Source organism: Lampris incognitus, chromosome 16 (genome assembly GCF_029633865.1).
Source record: "Lampris incognitus isolate fLamInc1 chromosome 16, fLamInc1.hap2, whole genome shotgun sequence".
Classification (NCBI taxonomy): Eukaryota; Metazoa; Chordata; class Actinopteri; order Lampriformes; family Lampridae; genus Lampris; species Lampris incognitus.
In genome coordinates this window covers 12,071,275-12,089,034 of record NC_079226.1, presented here as the reverse complement: position 1 = coordinate 12,089,034, position 17,760 = coordinate 12,071,275, and the positions used below count along the sequence as shown (strand labels likewise).

The following is a 17,760-nucleotide window of genomic DNA, read 5'->3' as shown; positions in this document are numbered from 1 at the left end:
GGCAGCAAATTGGGTCCCACTTATTGCGACATCAGGGCTGGCTGCTACAACCCCCCCCCCTTTCTCAGATGCCACGACAGGCAACACAGGTGTTTCCCTCTCCCCCTCCAGTCGCCAAACCTAGAAAAAATTTAACCCCCTCTGCACTGTAGGGATGGGCCACTCATGTACGATGTGCACCTTCTCCTCAGCGGTGCCAAGCCCCTCGCTGCCTATGCGGTGCCCCAGGAAGGTCAGCTCCCTGCACAGGGGCCTGCACTTGTCAGGGTGTAGCTTCAGCCCCGCCCTCCTGATCCTCTCCAGCACTCTGCGCAGTGCTGCTAGCTGAATCAAATAAGCTGCCGTGAGCCAGGATGTCATCCAAAAATTCAGCGAACACCCTCTCCATTAAGCGCTCAAATGTGGCAGGCACATTGTACATGTGACATGTACAAGTAAGACAGTTAAGTGTGAAAACTTTTATTTACCCTTTTCTGGACTTCAGTGTACATTTTGCCGTCACAAAATCAACAACCGCTCAAACGGACTACGAATCAGAAAACTGTGCGTCAGATCCTGCACGGCCCACGTTCAGCACGACAAGATACGAATTTCGCCTTGATTCACGAGCATGTGTGACCATAGCCTCAGCCTCGCTTCACTATGCAATTCTGTCTGCCATCGGCCAGTAATACAAAGGCGGCCCACCTTTGAGTTAGAAATGCAGGGAAAACCAAGTTAAGGTTAACCAAGCGTCTCAGTGTCATATCAAACTCTGGCTGGGGGGGGGGGCAGATCTCAATGGGGAAACAGAGTTCGATACAACACCCGGGACTTGAGAGAGTTCCAAACCAACATTCAGTTGGCATTCTTTAATTCTGCCGGATGTTTTACTCTGCCTTTATCATAGCACTGAGGTTGGAGTTTCTAGTTCAAATTGGGATTTTTAAAGTTGTTTCCTGCTTTGGACAGTAGCCAGACTGCTAGTGAACGGAAAGTGGTCCTGTTGTCTTTGTGACAGTAGTGCAAACAAAAGCACTTGGAAACGGGCATCTGGGTAGCATGGCAGTCTTTTCCGTTGCCTACCAACACGGGGATCGCTGGATCGAGTTCCCGTGTTACCTCCGGCTTGGTCGGTTGTCCCTACAGACACAATTAACCGTGTCTGTGGGTGGGGAGCCAGATGTGGAAATGTGTCCTGGTCGCTGGACTAGCGCCTCCTCTGGTCAGTTGGGGTGGAGGGGTAACTGTGACCGTCCCACGCGCTATGTCTCCCCTGGTGAAACTCCCCGCTGTCCGGTGAAAAGAAGCGGCTGGCAACTCCACATGTATCGGAGGAGGCATGTGGTAGTCTGCAGCCCCCCCCCCCCCCCGCCGATCGGCAGACGGGGTGGCGCAACGACTGGAACAGCTCAGAAGAGTGGGGTAATAGGCCTCCTGATAATTTTAGTTTTTTTTTTTTCTTAATTGTGTTTTGTTAACCTATTGTTTTATGATGCACTTCCATTTCTCTATCTCTCTAAAATATTCCAACAAATGTGCTTTGGATCAAATTTAACCCCGCAGAGAATACTGGTTGTTAGTTAGCATTGCATACAGTATTACAAAAATCTGGGTATCTCTATGGATTAGATTTTATCCCAAAGAGCCCCACCAGATGAAAAATAATCCTTTTTCGCAGCCTAAAAAAGCAACAGTGCTCCCTGTCTCTCTCTCTCCCTCTCTCTCTCTCCCCCTCTCTCTCTCTCTCTCTCTCTCTCTCTCATAACATGTGGCATCTGTATGGAGTGTGTGTTGGAGGTCTTTTCCGTATTTTCACTTAGCAGTGGCACCTGTATGTCAACATTATTGACCATCCAAGACATGTTTATCATGGAGAAGTGGGTTGAAATGGAAATTGAGGCGGAAGCGTCTGAGATGGAGGATGATGCCGGCGGGATAATGAAGAGGGCGATGACGAAGGGAGCGCTGATGAAGAGCGGGCCCCAATCAGACAGACACTCAAAGGCTTGACATCTCCATGTCAAAAAAATGGCAATACATCATGTTCCCCCAATCCCTGGTGAAGGGCGAGGCAGAGCACAAGCCGGGAGCATAATCAGAGCTGCTCATTAGACATGCATGGTGATAATAATCTAGACGTCACATCGGAGCTTATTCTCATACCACAGCCTGTTAAGAAAACTGTTTTTATTAATCCCAACATGGGAGGGAGGTGGGTGTTTGGATGGAGCGAGACAAAGCAGGCTTCTTTGTTGATATAGGAGGCTGGTACTCGTGTGTATTTGTGTGTTTGTACGGTGCTGGTGCCTCTTAGTAGAAAGTACAAAACCCAGTAATGAGCATCCTGCTGGCTTATTGGACACAGGGTCATGCTGAACTGTTTTTTTCTTCTTCTTCTACCACGTCTTCTGAAGCGTTATTTCATTTGACGATCATTAAAGGAGAACTGCTCGCTGTCGGCAAGACAAACGTGTTGCTGGTACAGATGTTGCCAGATGTGGAGTACTGGCCGTGCATCTGCTATTCCCAGACCTGAGCTTTACTGGTTGATGAAAGTCTGGTCGCTTGGAAAACAAACAGAAGCTTGGTGACGTGTTGGGTGCAAAGTGTGCCGGTGAACACAGAAACCTGTCCTGTCTGAAACATTGCAGAGGCACCGACATTTGTAACCCAAAAGCATGCTGAGAAACTAATCCAGGCCTCCAACCCAGGAGGACTTAACTACTGCCGTGCTCTCTCTACTGGCCCAGCCAAAAAGTAAATTAGGTGACTTCAACTTACCCAGAACTTCAATGTAAGACTTTCTTTCCAACTTTGTTTTTTTTTTGGGGGGGGGGGATTTTCCCCCCCCCCATTTTCTCCCCAGTTGTACTTGGGCAATTACCCCACTCTTCTAAGCTGTCCTGGCTGCTGCTCCACCCGCTCTGCCGATCCGGGGAGGGCTGCAGACTACCACATGCCTCCTCCGATACATGTGAAGTCGCCGGCCACTTCTTTTCACCTGACAGTGGGGAGTTTCGCCAGGGGGAATTAGCGTGTGGGAGGATCACGCTATTCCCCCCAGTTCCCCCTCCCCCCTGAACAGGCGCCCCGACCGACCCAGAGGAGGCGCTAGTGCAGCGACCAGGACACATACCCACATCCGGCTTCTCACCCGCAGACACGGCCAATTGTGTCTGTAGGGACGCCCGACCAAGCCGGAGGTAACACGGGGATTCGAACCGGTGATCCCTGTGTTGGTAGGCAACGGAATAGACCACCGTGCCACCCGGATGCCCCAGCTCCCTGTTTGTTCTAGAAGTGAATTTAAACTCCTATCAATCACATATAAAGCTTCCAATGGATTAGTTTAGCTCGTTCTCATCCAGCGGCGTCATGTATTGACACTTGTCAAAGCATTGATTTTGACGTGCGAGGTACCCTTCAGCATCTGTATGAGACGTGACGGGTCAACCCCTGCCCAACCTGAAGCCTGTACTCTTCCAATACCTAAACTATATATCATTAATATTCATGGCCGAGGAGGGAAGTCGATCTCGGTGGAGACATCGGAGGGTATTTCATATTGATGCTTTGGCGAAAAGTCTCAATATATGGCGCTGCAGAATTAGAATAAGTTGGTTCGGCGCAGCATACATCAGGGATTCGTTATTGCTTTATGTTCCCCTATGAGCCCTCAGGTTCTCCGCTGTTGGAAACACCCCCATAAAATATTGGAGATGCAGCCTTTCTCATCAGTTTCCCGACGCCGTGAAACTGTCCCGGCGCCATGAAACTGCCACGGGACACTGGAGAACTTTCAAAGTTAACCGTGCATTTAATTGATTCGCGCCACTTACTTTTTTGCACCATCATCTATTTATGTGTACTTTTACCATTAACTAATTTTTTCATTAGATGTTCTGAAAGTGTCGCAGTACTCCAGTATGGGCTCAGTTTCCAGTCCACTTTCTGACCTCCCAGCATGACGACAGACTTCACTCGAGTACAAGACTTGATTATTTTTTTTTGAAAGGATTATCAAACTTATCCTGATGACATAAAATAAGTGCAATTTACTGTTTTTTTGGATCCCCCCCCTTTTTTTTCCTCACCAATTACCCCTCTTCCGAGCCATCCCGCTCACTGCTCCACCCCCTCTGCTGATCTGGGGAGGTCTGCAGACTACCACATGCCTCCTCCGATACATGTGGAGTTGCCAGCCGCTTCTTTTCACCTGACAGTGAGGAGTTTTGCCAGGGGGACGTAGCGCGTGGGAGGATCACGCTATTCCCCCCAGTTCCCCCTCCCCATGAACAGACGCCCTGACCGACCCGAGGAGGCGCTAGTGCAGCGACCAGAACACATACCCACATCTGGCTTCCCACCTGCAGACACAGCCAGTTGTGTCTGTAGGGATGCCCGACCAAGCCGGAGGTAACAAGAGGATTCGAACCGGCGATCCCCGTGTTGGTAGGCAACGGAATAGACCGCCATGCCACCCGGCCACCCCATGAAGTGCAATTTAATCTAATAAGTCTTTTTTTATTAATTTGTCTCTAAAGCATTAGAAAATTAGCATCTGAAACATTGCAAGTGAATATTACAGTGTGATGAAATGTTGACTTTTACCAGGACGACAGACTGACAGTAACCGTCATGGTGTTTCATTGGACTTGAACTGTTCTGCCGTCAAGTCTTCGCAGAAGTTTTGGCCCCATCACGCTTGAGTTGGACTCACCACCTTTAAGTCTTGGACTTGGCACCGACTTGATCTGGACTTGGTCTTGTCTACAAGGCAGCATTTTATATTGTCGTTTATGTTTTTTCTAAAATGTTTATTAATTGTATCGTTGTACCGGTTTATTTGTTGTAGTGAACTTTGGACTCCGTCATTTATGAGCGGTACTGTATAAGTAAATCTGAAGTCTTCCAGTAGAAGGCCCAATAGAATTTAAACAAATCAACACAGGTATGTGGTCCTTGATATGACAGAGGGTCTTCATAGACCTCCTCACATCTCGCGCCCTCGACCAACAGCTGCTGTTGAAGATGCTGACTACAATGAAGACGGACAAGAAGAACAGAACCAGATCTTCCTCCCCTTCTGCTTGGACCCTGGCCCCTTTCTTTCTGTACAGGCGACTCTCGCCGGCACATTTGTGACTTTTCTCTTGCGGCTCGAAAAAAAGTTAAACTAAACAGTGGAGACAAGAATAAAGGGTAGATGGCAACCTGAATAAGGCCACCGACACAGACACACACACATTCTAAAGGATGACTGCGCCACGGAAGTTTACTTTAGTTGTCTCAGCATTGTTGTTTTCTTTCAGTGTGGACCAAAACAAAACCCAAATGAAGGTATGATCAAGAAGGGGTTCTTTCTGGAGAGTGTAGTGAGAGGTCTGCTGAATCCATTCTCTCTCTCTCTCTCTCTCTCTCTCTCTCTCTCTCTCTCTCTCTCTCTCGCTCTCTCTCTCTATATATATGTGTGTGTGTGTGTGTGTGTGTGTGTGTGTGCCGAGATTGCCTCAAAAAATGCTCTTTCAATTTGATCAGGGAGCTTCAGGCAAAAGGGTTTAGGCACACCACACACACACACACACACACACACACACTAGTAGCTTTGCCAAATGCAGAGAGAAGCTATAAAAAGGGGGGCTGAGTCCTGCTCTACCAACAAGGACAAAACCGGCGCTAACTGCCGTTAATGTAAAAGGAAGCCATCGATCCACTCACATCCTGTGATTTATGCACGTGAACACACAAGCGCACAAAGACACGTGCATGAATCAAGAGGGGCTATTATGTTAAAAGTAGTGTTTGGAAATAAACTTAGTTATTTTATTTATTTATTTACTTTTTTATCAAAAACACCACAGATGACTCTGACTGATAATGCAAAGTTGTGAAAAGTTAAAAAAAAAAGTCAAATATCTTGGGTGTTGTTGGTCTGACGCCAGTGTAATTTCATCAGATGTTGTGTTGACCTCTAGCATTAACCATGGCCCCTAAAGCCGCTGAAGCTGGAGTCGTTTCATCGTAAGCTGTGAGGTAAATGTGCTCTTGTGACACTGAAATACAAGAGTAAGAGAAAAGCTTCTGATTAAGAATAAACACTGGCTAGCTGTGTTTCAAAAAGCATTATCTGAGCCGTTATTTATACGCTGCATGATAATCCACATTTTACAGTCTTTACGCAGGGCCACACCTGACTCAAAAGACACAAAGCCAGGGGCATCCGGGTAGCATAGCATTCTATTCCGTCGCCAACAAACATGGGGATCGCCGGTTCAAATCCCCGTGTTACCTCCGGCTTGGTCAAGGCATCTCCACAGACACAATTGGCCTTGTCTGCAGGAGGTGGGAAGCCGGATGTGGGTATGTGCCCTGGTTGCTGCACCAGCGCCGCCTCTGTTTGGTGATGGCACCTGTTCGAGGGGGGGGGGGACTGGGGGGAATAGCATGATCCTCCCACGCGCTATGTCCCCCTTGTGAAACTCCTCACTGTCAGGTGAAAAGAAGCGGTTGGCGACTCCACATGTATCGGATGAGGCATGTGGTAGTCTGCAGCTCTCCCCGGATCAGCAGAGCGGGTGGAGCAGTGACCGGGACGGCTCGGAAGAGTGGGGTAATTGGCCAAGTTTGTACAACTGGGGAGAGAAAGGGGGGAAATCCCCCCCCCTCAAAAAAAACAAAAAACAAAAAAAAGACTCAATTTTCTGTTGATTGAGGAAATTTAAGCGGACCGCCTTCTGACATGAGAAGGAAAAACAAGTAATGTATTTTAGAATTATGTTGAAATAAAGACCCGTTCAGTCTCTCTGACTTTGTCCCCACCCCCTTCGTGTTAACGACATTTGAGTCATGGATTACTATCAATTTAATTAAGATTCATATTGTTGTTCCTTTTGGGTGGGGGGAGATTTACAACAATAAAATCATTATAGTACAGACCATCTATTCACTGTAGTAATTGGATTTTGAAAACAAAAGCCTTTTCAAATGTTCAGTAGCACACACACGCGCACACATTCCTCTTAACGTTTCTTTTCAGGCTTTCTATTCTTTCTTTTAAATGGAAAATAGAGAAGAGGGTCTCTGACCGACAGCTCGCAAATAAGTGAGATTCTTACACAAATGAGAGTGTGCGGGTGCTCTTTTCACTCATTCTTTCTTTTAAGCAAACCTTTAAGTCTCCTGGGCGAACGCCCAGCATGCAAAATACCGTAATAGCTCCGAAATCCCAACCTGGATTGGGACAACTTCAAAATACTGCAGTGTCAATTAAGTGAGAAGTATGCAGAGCATTTATCCAAATCCAGATGCCCGCCGCTACCCAAACTTCACTTTTTTGTCTTTGGTTTCAAAGATAAATGATTTCTGGCTAGGAATAAAACTGGAATAAGCTTCTTGTGTGGGAAGATGGCGGCGCGAATTCACGTTTGCGGCGGCCTCACCGAGTGCCGTCCATGCGGTGTCTTTGTCCACGTCTGCGTCGAAGTTTTGTCCTCGTTTGACTGCTGGGAGAGCGGGGCAGGCTAAGCTAACTGCTAGCCCATGCAGACCGGCAGTTCCCATAACACCGAGGGCGGTCTGGCGACGGCCTCACCTGGCGTTGACCGTGGTGTTTTTATGTCGTCGTGGGGAGTGTGAGGAGGGTGTCTGGCTGGGAGAGCTGGCGCTGGATCGGCTGGGAGGGCTTGGTCTGCTTTGTCCGGTAGGCCCGGGGACCACGGCCCCTGCCTGGAGCTGCGCCCGAGGAGGAAACGCCGAGGGCGGTCTGACAGGACGCGGAAGCGGGGCAGGCTAAGCTAACTGCTAGCCCATGCAGACCGGCGTTCGTTTTCTTGGATAGTGAGTTTTTATTTATTTATTTATTTGTTTTTCCCGTTTAGCTATATGTGTTAGTTTGGATATATGTGTTCTTGTAGTTTCTGGATGTGTTTTTGTCTTTGTGTTGCACTGCTGTGAGCTGGGGGAAACAGCGTTTCGTTTCATTTCATGTACACAAGTGCATGAAGTGAAATGACAGTGTTCCTGAGGTATGTCTTTTGCTTCAGAAAGATGTAGTGAGGAATCACTTCACCAATGACTTCAGTGTTGAGAAACAAACACCACAATATCCACATTTCTTACAAAGTGTGACAAGCTGTTCAGTACAGTCCCGACACCTGTTGCTGGTCAGGTCAGACAAATATGAACTCTCAAATTCATATGTTTTGCGAGTCGGCAGTGGTGGTGACCTAAAACTATTAAAGCGGGGATAAGCAATCCTGGGCAGAAGTTAGCAAGAGCAAGCTATGTTTTCAAAAACATCCTGCAAAAGAGTTCGCCCCTTATAAAATACCATCCATCCATTGCACTCCTGCCCAAGAGCCACATGAATGTGCAAACTGAATGACAGCAAGTAAGAGCCAATGGGAGACATTGGCTTGCAAAGAACTCTCCTGATTGGCTGATGAGGAGCAGGCGCGGTGCTAATGTTCTGTCTCCGTTTAACAGCACCTAGGACGGCCACATAGACCGGATTTATTTCTCAGTTCATCTACTTACACGATGGCTGTCGGGATGCAGCACGACTTTGACCAAATATCATAAAAAGCCTTCTAACTTAAAATTGCCCATAGCGATATTATTATTGTTATTACTAACTTTATTTATATAGCACCTTTCATACACGAATTGCAGTCTTAAGTGCTTTACATTAGCATAAAGCAAATTAAAGCAGCCACAAGCAGAAAGAAGAATACGATAAGTCCGTTGATAAGTGCTTTGCAATCGACAAGAGAATGAAAATAAAACATTTAATAGCATAGAAGGTGATAAAAGTAACATATTACAATAAAAAGGTGATTGCTAATAGCCATGATGTGGGGGCTTGGAGGGTGGAGCACACATAGTCGGAGGGGGGGGGGCGGCAGGCACAGCAGCCATTTTAAGTTGGTCCCTTGAGTGCAGCTCTGGCTGCAGAACCGTTCACAGCAATTCAGCGACTGGTATTTACTTGTGATTGCCTTTCTGTGTCCAGGGTCGGCGGGCTCCTCGTGCTGCTCTGTGGTTGGCGGTGGTTGTTGTTATGTTGACACCGAGGCCCTTTTTGGTCTGGGCCCGATGCGGGCACAGCGGTGTCAAACACAGTGCGTAACTGTTAGTCACTGACAAACAACCGTAAACTGAATGAAACAAACACAGGTGGTCCCGACACGGCTGAGTGCCTCGGACTAACAGGGATTCAGTGGGTCCAATCAGCAAAATGAACGGGATTGGTAGCGGGGCGCTTCACCTCATGTCGCACCGTGTCCAAATTAGTGGCAAAATAAGGAGTCGGTAACGCACCACAGGCAGATATTGTACTCTAATAAAGCCAGTTTGAGTAGTACACGTGGGGATAATCTTATGGGATTTTGATTTAACAGCCGAGGGTAATTCATCTCAGAATCCACGAGGCCGCCTGTAACTACCCTGCTTGTGAAATTGAGGGAAATAACATAACAGCGAAGCCTGAAATGCCTTAACTCCTAGTGAAATAGAGGAAGATTTGGCTCCAAGTACCAAAGGTAGTAAATAATGCTGACTAGAAAATATCATGACAGACGTAACGTGGGACAGGAAGCACAGTTGTTTTCTCGGGTAAAGAGAGGCAAATGTATTTCACAGAGATTTAATCCTTGGTGCTCTCATCTGCACCGCATAAATATGTAAAAATATGGTGCTGTGTAAACAATGGACTATTGACAGAATACAAAAGGTAACAGCTAGATAAAACAAAAGCCTCATCTGCCTCTTGAAGGCATTAATGTTTCAGAATACATGCTCTTTATTCTGTTTACCTTGTAGAAATTCAAGTCTTTATGGAGACAAAGTAATTTCCTATTGTGAGCACATAAAAAGTTCATGATAAAACCGCCAGCCATGGGACTTGTAACAGGAACATCAATACACGAGCGGGAAACAACAATCCATCTCCAGTGGTCGCAAACGCTTTAAAAGGCTCTCCAATTCCCGGTAAAGTGCTGAAATATTCACTGAAATGTGTCTGAAGTTGCACATTTTTAACGGGGGGAGCGAAGAGGGAATAGGAAACTGAGAATATGAATATAACAAGGTCGCCGGTGACAATCCTCAAATAAATCAAATAGTGTGCAAAATGTTTCAAGGCGCCTTGAATCTCCACCTAGTCCACCTTGTTTTCATTACTTCTTATTTGGGGGGGGGGGCCTTTTCTCCCCAATTGCACCCAGCCAATTACCCCACTCTTCCGAGCCGTCCCGGTCGCTGCTCCACCCCCCTCTGCTGATCCAGTGAGGGCTGCAGACTACCACATGCCTCCTGTGATACATGTGGAGTCGCCAGCCGCTACTTTTCACCTGACAGTGAGGAGTTTCACCAGGGGGACATAGTGCGTTGGGAGGATCACACTGTCCCCCCCCCCCCCCCCCCCGAACAAGCTCCGCGACCGACCAGAGGGGGCGCTAGTGCAGCAACCAGGACATCCTGCTTCCCACCTAATTGTGTCTGTAGGGACGCCCGACCAAGCCGGAGGTAACACAGGGATTCGAACCGGTGATCCCCGTGTTGCTAGGCAACGGAATAGACCATCACACCTCCCGGACGCCCCTTTCATTACTTTTTATTCAGTATATCAACATCAAACTGAATCACAAGGTAATATGTGTCAGTTAACCCCCGAAATTGAAACCCACGAATTGAAAACCCAGTGGGTCGAATTGCAGAAATAAACACTAATTCACCCATCACAAAGGGGGGGGGGTGTATCTTTTGTCCACATTTTGTACCGTTTAACATAGGAGCTGTTACACAATATTACACAATCAGTCGCGAGTTAAAATGTTGTGAGGAAGCCAGAGTCTGACGCACCCTTACAAGCGTGTGCCGACCCTGGACGGACCCATTGTGTCCTCTAAGAGGATTGAGGAGGGACTGCATTTTGAACCCCTTTGTTTCCCCTCCCTCCTCCCGGGCCTTCAGCTGGGATTTTATTATCCGAGCGATGCTGCCCTCACAGACGCTCGGCCCGATTACACGCTGCGCCGACAAGAGCCCCGGCTGATGCAATCGGTGGCGGCGCAGAAGGGTGTGAAAACAGTGTTTGCTAGCTCGTTGTGGAGATACGGAGAGCTGGAAATGTTTTTAAAGTTTCGCTTGCCGCTCCTGTCTTCCTCCTCAGAGGGGCAGTAATCGGGTACCATCCCAACGCTGGAGTCTGAAACTCGCAGATAGATGAGAAACTGGTTCCAACTGCGGCAAAGCGAGCCAGCTGGAGAAGAAGTGTGGCAAATAAGGTCCAAATCGGTGGTTGTTTAAGGGTCCCCTCCCTGCAATGTGGTAGATAATGTTTTTTATTTATACTTAATTATTCGTTTATTTGTGATTTCTCCTTTCCTTCACAACGAGAGTAACTGTTTGAAGCAGGAACCACTTTCTATGAACCCTTAACACCTTAACTAAAGTGGTGCAGGACCTCGGATGGGTTGTTACAGAGGGGCCCGACTACCTGTGGGTCCCTGACACCACAACAACGTGATGGATGGATGATTGTTTCGGGGCGGGTGTGACGAACACAACGCTACTGGCGGGTAAAGGATGGAAGAAGAGACCAGGGTGGACACGCACACAATCAGTTATAGTTTACACAAACGAGAGCCCACAAATCATGCACTTCCTCCTTCAAGCGCCAAGTCACTGTGTGTATTTGGGGGGGGGGGCAGTGCAGGGCCCAGTCTCACTGCAGTCAGCCATTAAACAGTCAAATGACACACACGAGTGCTTGTTATGCCAGCCCACCGCAGGTGTCTGCTGAGTCAGCGGCGCCAACCGCGGGTCTGTGTCCACAGCTGACACTTTACATAAGCAGCTGGGTGATTAAAGGGAAAATTTGGATCTTTTTGGTTTTTTTTTTTTTTTTGAGTCTATCCCCATTTCATGCTGCTCATGCATTACATAATTAGGTTTTAATTAATTTTCACAGTCACCCGTGGACACGCGGCTCTGGCTTACCAGTTTGAACTCAGTGCAGCAAATCCACAATCCTGGTTTAGTGCAAACACCAGTCTATCAGCAAATTCTATTGTTCATTTTAAAAATGTGCTGTTTGTTTATTTATTTACTTTGCAGTTGGTTAGGGTTGTTTCCTACCGTGTTATTCCCTGCAACACAACCTACAAGAGCGGCACGGTGGTGTAGTGGTTAGCGCGGTCGCCTCCCAACAAGTAGGTCCTGGGTTCGAACCCCGGGGTTATCCAACCTTTGGGGGGGGGGGTCATCCCAGGTCGTGTTCTCTGTGCAGTTTGCATGTTCTCCCCGTGTCTGTGTGGGTTTCCTCCCACAGTCCACAGTCCAGTCAGCCCTGTGATGGCCTGGCGGCCTGTCCAGGGTGTCTCCCCACCTGCCGCCCAATTACTGCTGGGATAGGCTCCAGCGTCCCCGTGACCCGGATTCGGATAAGCGGTTTGAATAATGGATGGATGGACAACCTGCAAGAAATTACCAGCAGGAGGCACTCCGCCACGGCACGGCAAAGCAAACACTAAGAGGGAATTTAGCAAAACAAAAAACAGTTTTAGATGGCCGCTCAAATTCACTATGATAGGCTGCTGTAGCGTCACGTCAGCTTTGGCTGAACCGTTACGTGTTTTGTTTGCCCTGGCTGAGAATTGTGGATTTGCCCTTCGTTAACTGTACTGAACTGTAGAGGGCAAGCTGGAGCTTTGTGTCCAGTACGCAGAAAAGGATGCATAATGAAACTCATGTACCACGTGAGCGGCGATCATAAAATAGGGATTGATTTCAAAAATTCGGGACTACTCCTTTAGCAAAGTTCCTACGCTACGTAATGTATCCCCTCTGCAAACGCACATCTTCCTTGTGAAACACAACATGTGTGTCTTAAACCAGCTCCTGTGATGCAGTAATTTAGGTCACTGAGCAGCACATTGGGTTTTGTCTTGCATAAGACCCAGGGTGAATCACCGTCACCCTGAATAACAACTGTTTGTATTGGTCAGGCATCAATATCCTCAGGGATGCAGAAATCGAGGCCGAAATCCAATAATGGAATTTGAGCTGCAACTTTATAGTCGCCTATAAAAAGATGAACCCTGCCGGTAATTGTTTACAGGCAGGTATTTTTCTTTTTTCATCTCAGTTGGACCAGGAAACAGCCGATAGTTTTACTTCCTTTGCCCCCCCCCCCCCCCCCGAGCCTTTCTAGACCTGGTCTGAAAGCTGCTTTGTCGCAAACCACTGCTGGTTATGTAGAAAAGTGTATGCAAGCAACATCGCCTGCAAACTTTTTGGAGGCTCTGCCGTCGTCCTTGCCAAGTTATCTGGGGCCTGTGTGCACGGAGCATGCAAATGAGAGGGGGGGGAAGAGCTAATGAGGCTTAGCTGGAGAACCCCAAACAGTAGGCCTGCGAATGCACCAGTATTTCACTGTCCCCTGGAGATCAGCAACACCTCCAGGAAGGATTAAGGGGACAAGCAACCTTTTTTTCTGAGAAAAGTTGTCCGTACATAAAGACCTATGACTTGAGGTCCTCCACGAATGGAGCTCCTCGCTGTTATTTGAAGTTAAATACCATGTGGTTGGTGTCTTTTCCTGTCTCCTGGTTCTCTCTGGAGGAGAGTACAGGATTACTTTATTGCCATTTACAAACATGTGCATCGGGATTCTTACATGATTTGTCTCAGGCAGAATGTATCAAAAGGTATAGTATAAGGTGCATTATGGCGCCCGGGTGGCGTGGCGGTCTATTCCGTTGCCTACCAACAGGGGGTTCTCCGGTTCGAATCCCCATGTTAACTCCGGCTTGGTCGGGCGTCCCTACAGACACAATCGGCCGTGTCTGCGGGAGGGAAGCCGGATGTGGGTATGTGTCCTGGTCGCTGCGCTAGCGCCTCCTCTGGTCGGTCAGGACGCCTGTTCGGGGGGGGAGGGGGAACTGGGGAGAATAGCGTGATCCTCCCACGCACCATGGCTCCCTGGTGAAACTCCTCACTGTCAGGTGAAAAGAAGTGGCGTGCAACTCCTCGTGTATCGTAGGAGGCATGTGGTAGTCTGCACCCCTCCCCAGATCCACAGAGGGGAGGGGGGGAATTAAAAAAAAAATATATATATATTATAAAGTTCAGCACAAAACATAAGTGTAATGTGCAGAACGGTAAGCTAAAAATGTCCCCGTGTAGACACTGTCCCTATACATGGTATATGAAGGAAGCGACCACTGTAGACAATAACACTTACATGATGACCGCTTCCATAGTAAAAGGTAATTGCACTTACTGCACATGAGGTGAGAGGAAAGCCATCCAGCCGTCCAATTCCCGAACCGCTTACCCTGCTGTCAGGGGCGCGGGGATGCTGGAGCCTATCCCAGCAGCCATTGGGCGGCAGGCTGGGAGACACCGTGGACAGGCTGCCAGGCCATCACACAGGGCCCACATACACACACACATTCACACCTAGGGACAGTTTAGTACGGCCGATTCACCTGACCTACATGTCTTTGGACTGTGGGAGGAAACCGGAGGCCCCGGAGGAAACCCACGCAGACACGGGGAGAACATGCAAACTCCACACAGAGGACGACCCGGGGCGACCCCCAAGGTTGGGCTACCCCGGGTCTCGAACCCAGGACCTTCTTGCTTTGAGGCAGCTGCACTAGCCGCCGTGCCGCCGTGAGGGGAAATTCTAGTTATCTGCCCAGCTGGTGAAAGTAAATATCAGAAAAGCCCATTGTGGGAGTCACTTATCTGTGTGGTTTTGTGTTGCCTTTTATATTCCTGTGTGTCAGTTAAAAGGCTTCAGTTTGATGCTAATCCAACTGGTCCAGGCATCACGAGCTGCACCGGCCCCGTCCCTTCCTTCCTGCCCCCGTCTAATTCAGTCCCAGAATTTTCAATGTATACGCGGCTAATAGCAAAGGGCCACTCGAAGTGCAGCAGTGACATACGCGAGGAGACGTGTGTGTCCCTGTTAGAGAAGTGGACGATGATACGACGTGATCCCTGGGACGCTGGTGCCGTCCATTACCCTCCAGTCGAGAAACGGGGCTGGAAGCGAGAGCAAAACAAACTGAAACGAACACAGCAACCCCCCCCCCCCCCCCCCACAACAGACACCTTCCACATCCACAGCAGCTTTATTAGATCTGTGGAAATCTGCCGCAGCCAACTCGCCTCATCCCCACCTCATCCCCACCTCATCCCCACCTTATCCCCACCTCATCCCCACCAGGAGAGAACCCAGCACGCGGAGCCGAGTCCTGATTGAACGTTTCATCCGTGTGATCAAAAAGCATTTGTTCTATGGGATATTTTCCTTTACATTTTCTTTTCCGCTGCCTCCCCTCATCAACACTACTTTTGTTAACGGAGTACATTAAAAATTGATATTCCCCCTTTCAAGTTGAGTCTCTTTGTAGTCCCCCCCCCCCCCACCACACACACACACACGCCAGTTCCGTTTCTGATGAACATCCTGGTTGAATGAGCTCAGTGGATTGAGACTAGCGTAGTTCTTCGTATGAAAGCGAAGAAAATGCAGTTTGATTTTTGGACCGCGGCTCCTCCTCCCTGCTCTCCCTGTTATTGTTGTTCCTGGGGAAACTCGCTGACTGCTCTTATTTAAAGCATCTTAGTTTACACGTTTTCATTAGCTGTTATTTCCAGTCAGCGGATAAATACAACGTGACATCACCACTGGTTGCTGCGTGTGGCCCCTGTGTTGTTCCTGTCGGGACCCGGTCCCCTTCATATACAGTGTTAGAATTTCATTCAGCAGACGCCTTTATCCACAGCGACGTACGTCTGAGAGTTGACACAACACAGGCAAGGGTCTAGTCAGGAGGCGGCGACGCAAGTAAGTGCCAAAAAAACTAGGTTCAAGTCCAATAGGGGGCAGCACGGTCGCCTCACAGCAATGATTCTGGGTTTGAGCCCCGGGGTAGTCCAGCCTTGAGGTTCGTCCTCTGTGTGGAGTTTGCATGTTCTCCTCGTGTCTGCGTGGGTTTCCTCCGGGTGCTGCCATTTCCTCCCACAGTCCAAAGACATGTAGGTCAGGTGATTGGCCGTGCTAAATTGTCCCTCGGTGTGAATTTGTGTGTGTGTGAGTGTGTGTGTGTGGGCCCTGTGATGGGCTGGTGGCCTGTCCAGGGTGTCTCCCTACCTGCCGCCCAGTGACTGCTGGGATAGGCTCCAGCATCCCTGCGACCCTGAAAGCAGGATAAGCGGTTTGGATAATGGATGGGTGGATCGATGGATGGATGGATGGATGGAAGTCCAATAGGACATAAGTGTCAACAGGTGGTGCACAAAGGCAACGTATAGGGTGCATATACAGTATAGTGTCAGGAGGTGGATATGCGGTAACTTCAGACTTAACGTGTTTAAAGCTGCTACAAGGAGTTCTGCTTATACGAGGACCTGATGTTGGTAGAGTTTCATGGAAGAATGGCTTCATTTTGCATAAGTATTACCAGTGTCTGGAAGACCTGCCTACCCTCTTTGGTAGCCGGTTTATTCGATTTGAAGAGACGAGTGAGAGATGTAGTGGTGTGTTCGGGGATGAAACAGTCAATTGCGGTTTCCCCATTCTGGACCCGAGTGGTTGGGGCAATTGAGGAGTAGCCGAATCAGCCCTTGCCAAGCTCGCCACATTTTTGCCCTCTTGGAGACATATCTGTTCTACCAGCTGGACTTAGAAAGGCACAGTTAGGGTTAGTCCTTGCAGGCTGTCTTAATGCAGCCACGGTTATACTAAAGAAGTGGACAAATACAAAGCACACCTTGTTGTGAGGACTGGACCGGGCACATGATGGCCACAGCCTCATATGAGCTAATGTTAGCTAATGTTAGCCAAAGTGATGGGTTCTGTGTCTAAACTCACTGACATGTGGAGTAGCTTCCTCAGATGTATAAATACTGAGGTCCATTAGATATTATTGTAAAAGCCTTAATGTATGTCAGGTGGAGTGTTGTGTGTTGTTGGGAGGGAGCTCTGTCATGTTGTGTGTTCGCTTTCATTTTCTGTTTGTGTACTGTACCCGCAGACTACCATATGGAAAGTATATTTTGTACTGTAATGTCTCGGGGGTGTTTGAGAAGGGAAAAAAATAAAAAAAATGTAAATGACAAGGCGTGTAGGTGGCACGGTGGTCTATTTCGTTGCCTACCAATACGGGGCTCGCCGGGTCGAATCCCCATGTCACCTCCGGCTTGGTCAGGCATCCCTACAGACACAATCGGCTGTGTCTGTGGGTGGGAAGTCGGATATGGGTGTGTGTCCTGGTTGCTGCACTAGCGCCTCCTCTGGTCGGTCGGGGCACCTGATCGAGGGGGAGGGGGAAATAGCGTGATCTTCCCACGTGCTATGTCCCCCAGGTGAAACTCCTCACTGTCAGGAGAAAAGAAGCGGCGGGCGACTCCACATGTATCGGAGGAGGCATATGGTAGTCTGCAGCCCTTCTCAGATCGGCAGACGGGGTGGAGCAGTGACCGGGTAGGCTCGGAAGAATGTGGTAATTGGCCAGGTATGATTGGGGAGAAAATCGGTTGGGGGGGGAAGTTGATTGCAAGATATACAGCGATGGGGTAATGTATCTCTAACCGTGGCGATGAATCCCATCAGGGTGTGTGCCATACATTGTTTCATTAGAATTTGTGCGACTACGGCCCGCAGACGAGCATTTGGAGTCGTCATATAGCAAATATCTGATGTTCTTGCTGTTGGTTTTATTTGATTATGTCGGTCATATAGACCCCCCAAATGTTTCTAGA

At 48.5% G+C, this 17,760-nt stretch overlaps 1 protein-coding gene across 1 annotated transcript in view; it reads left to right on the top strand.

Moving 5' to 3' along the window:
• Positions 1-17,760, top strand: part of alk (ALK receptor tyrosine kinase) — a 580,497-nt gene that overhangs the window by 344,452 nt on the left and 218,285 nt on the right. The gene's annotated exons all lie outside the window — the stretch shown is intronic.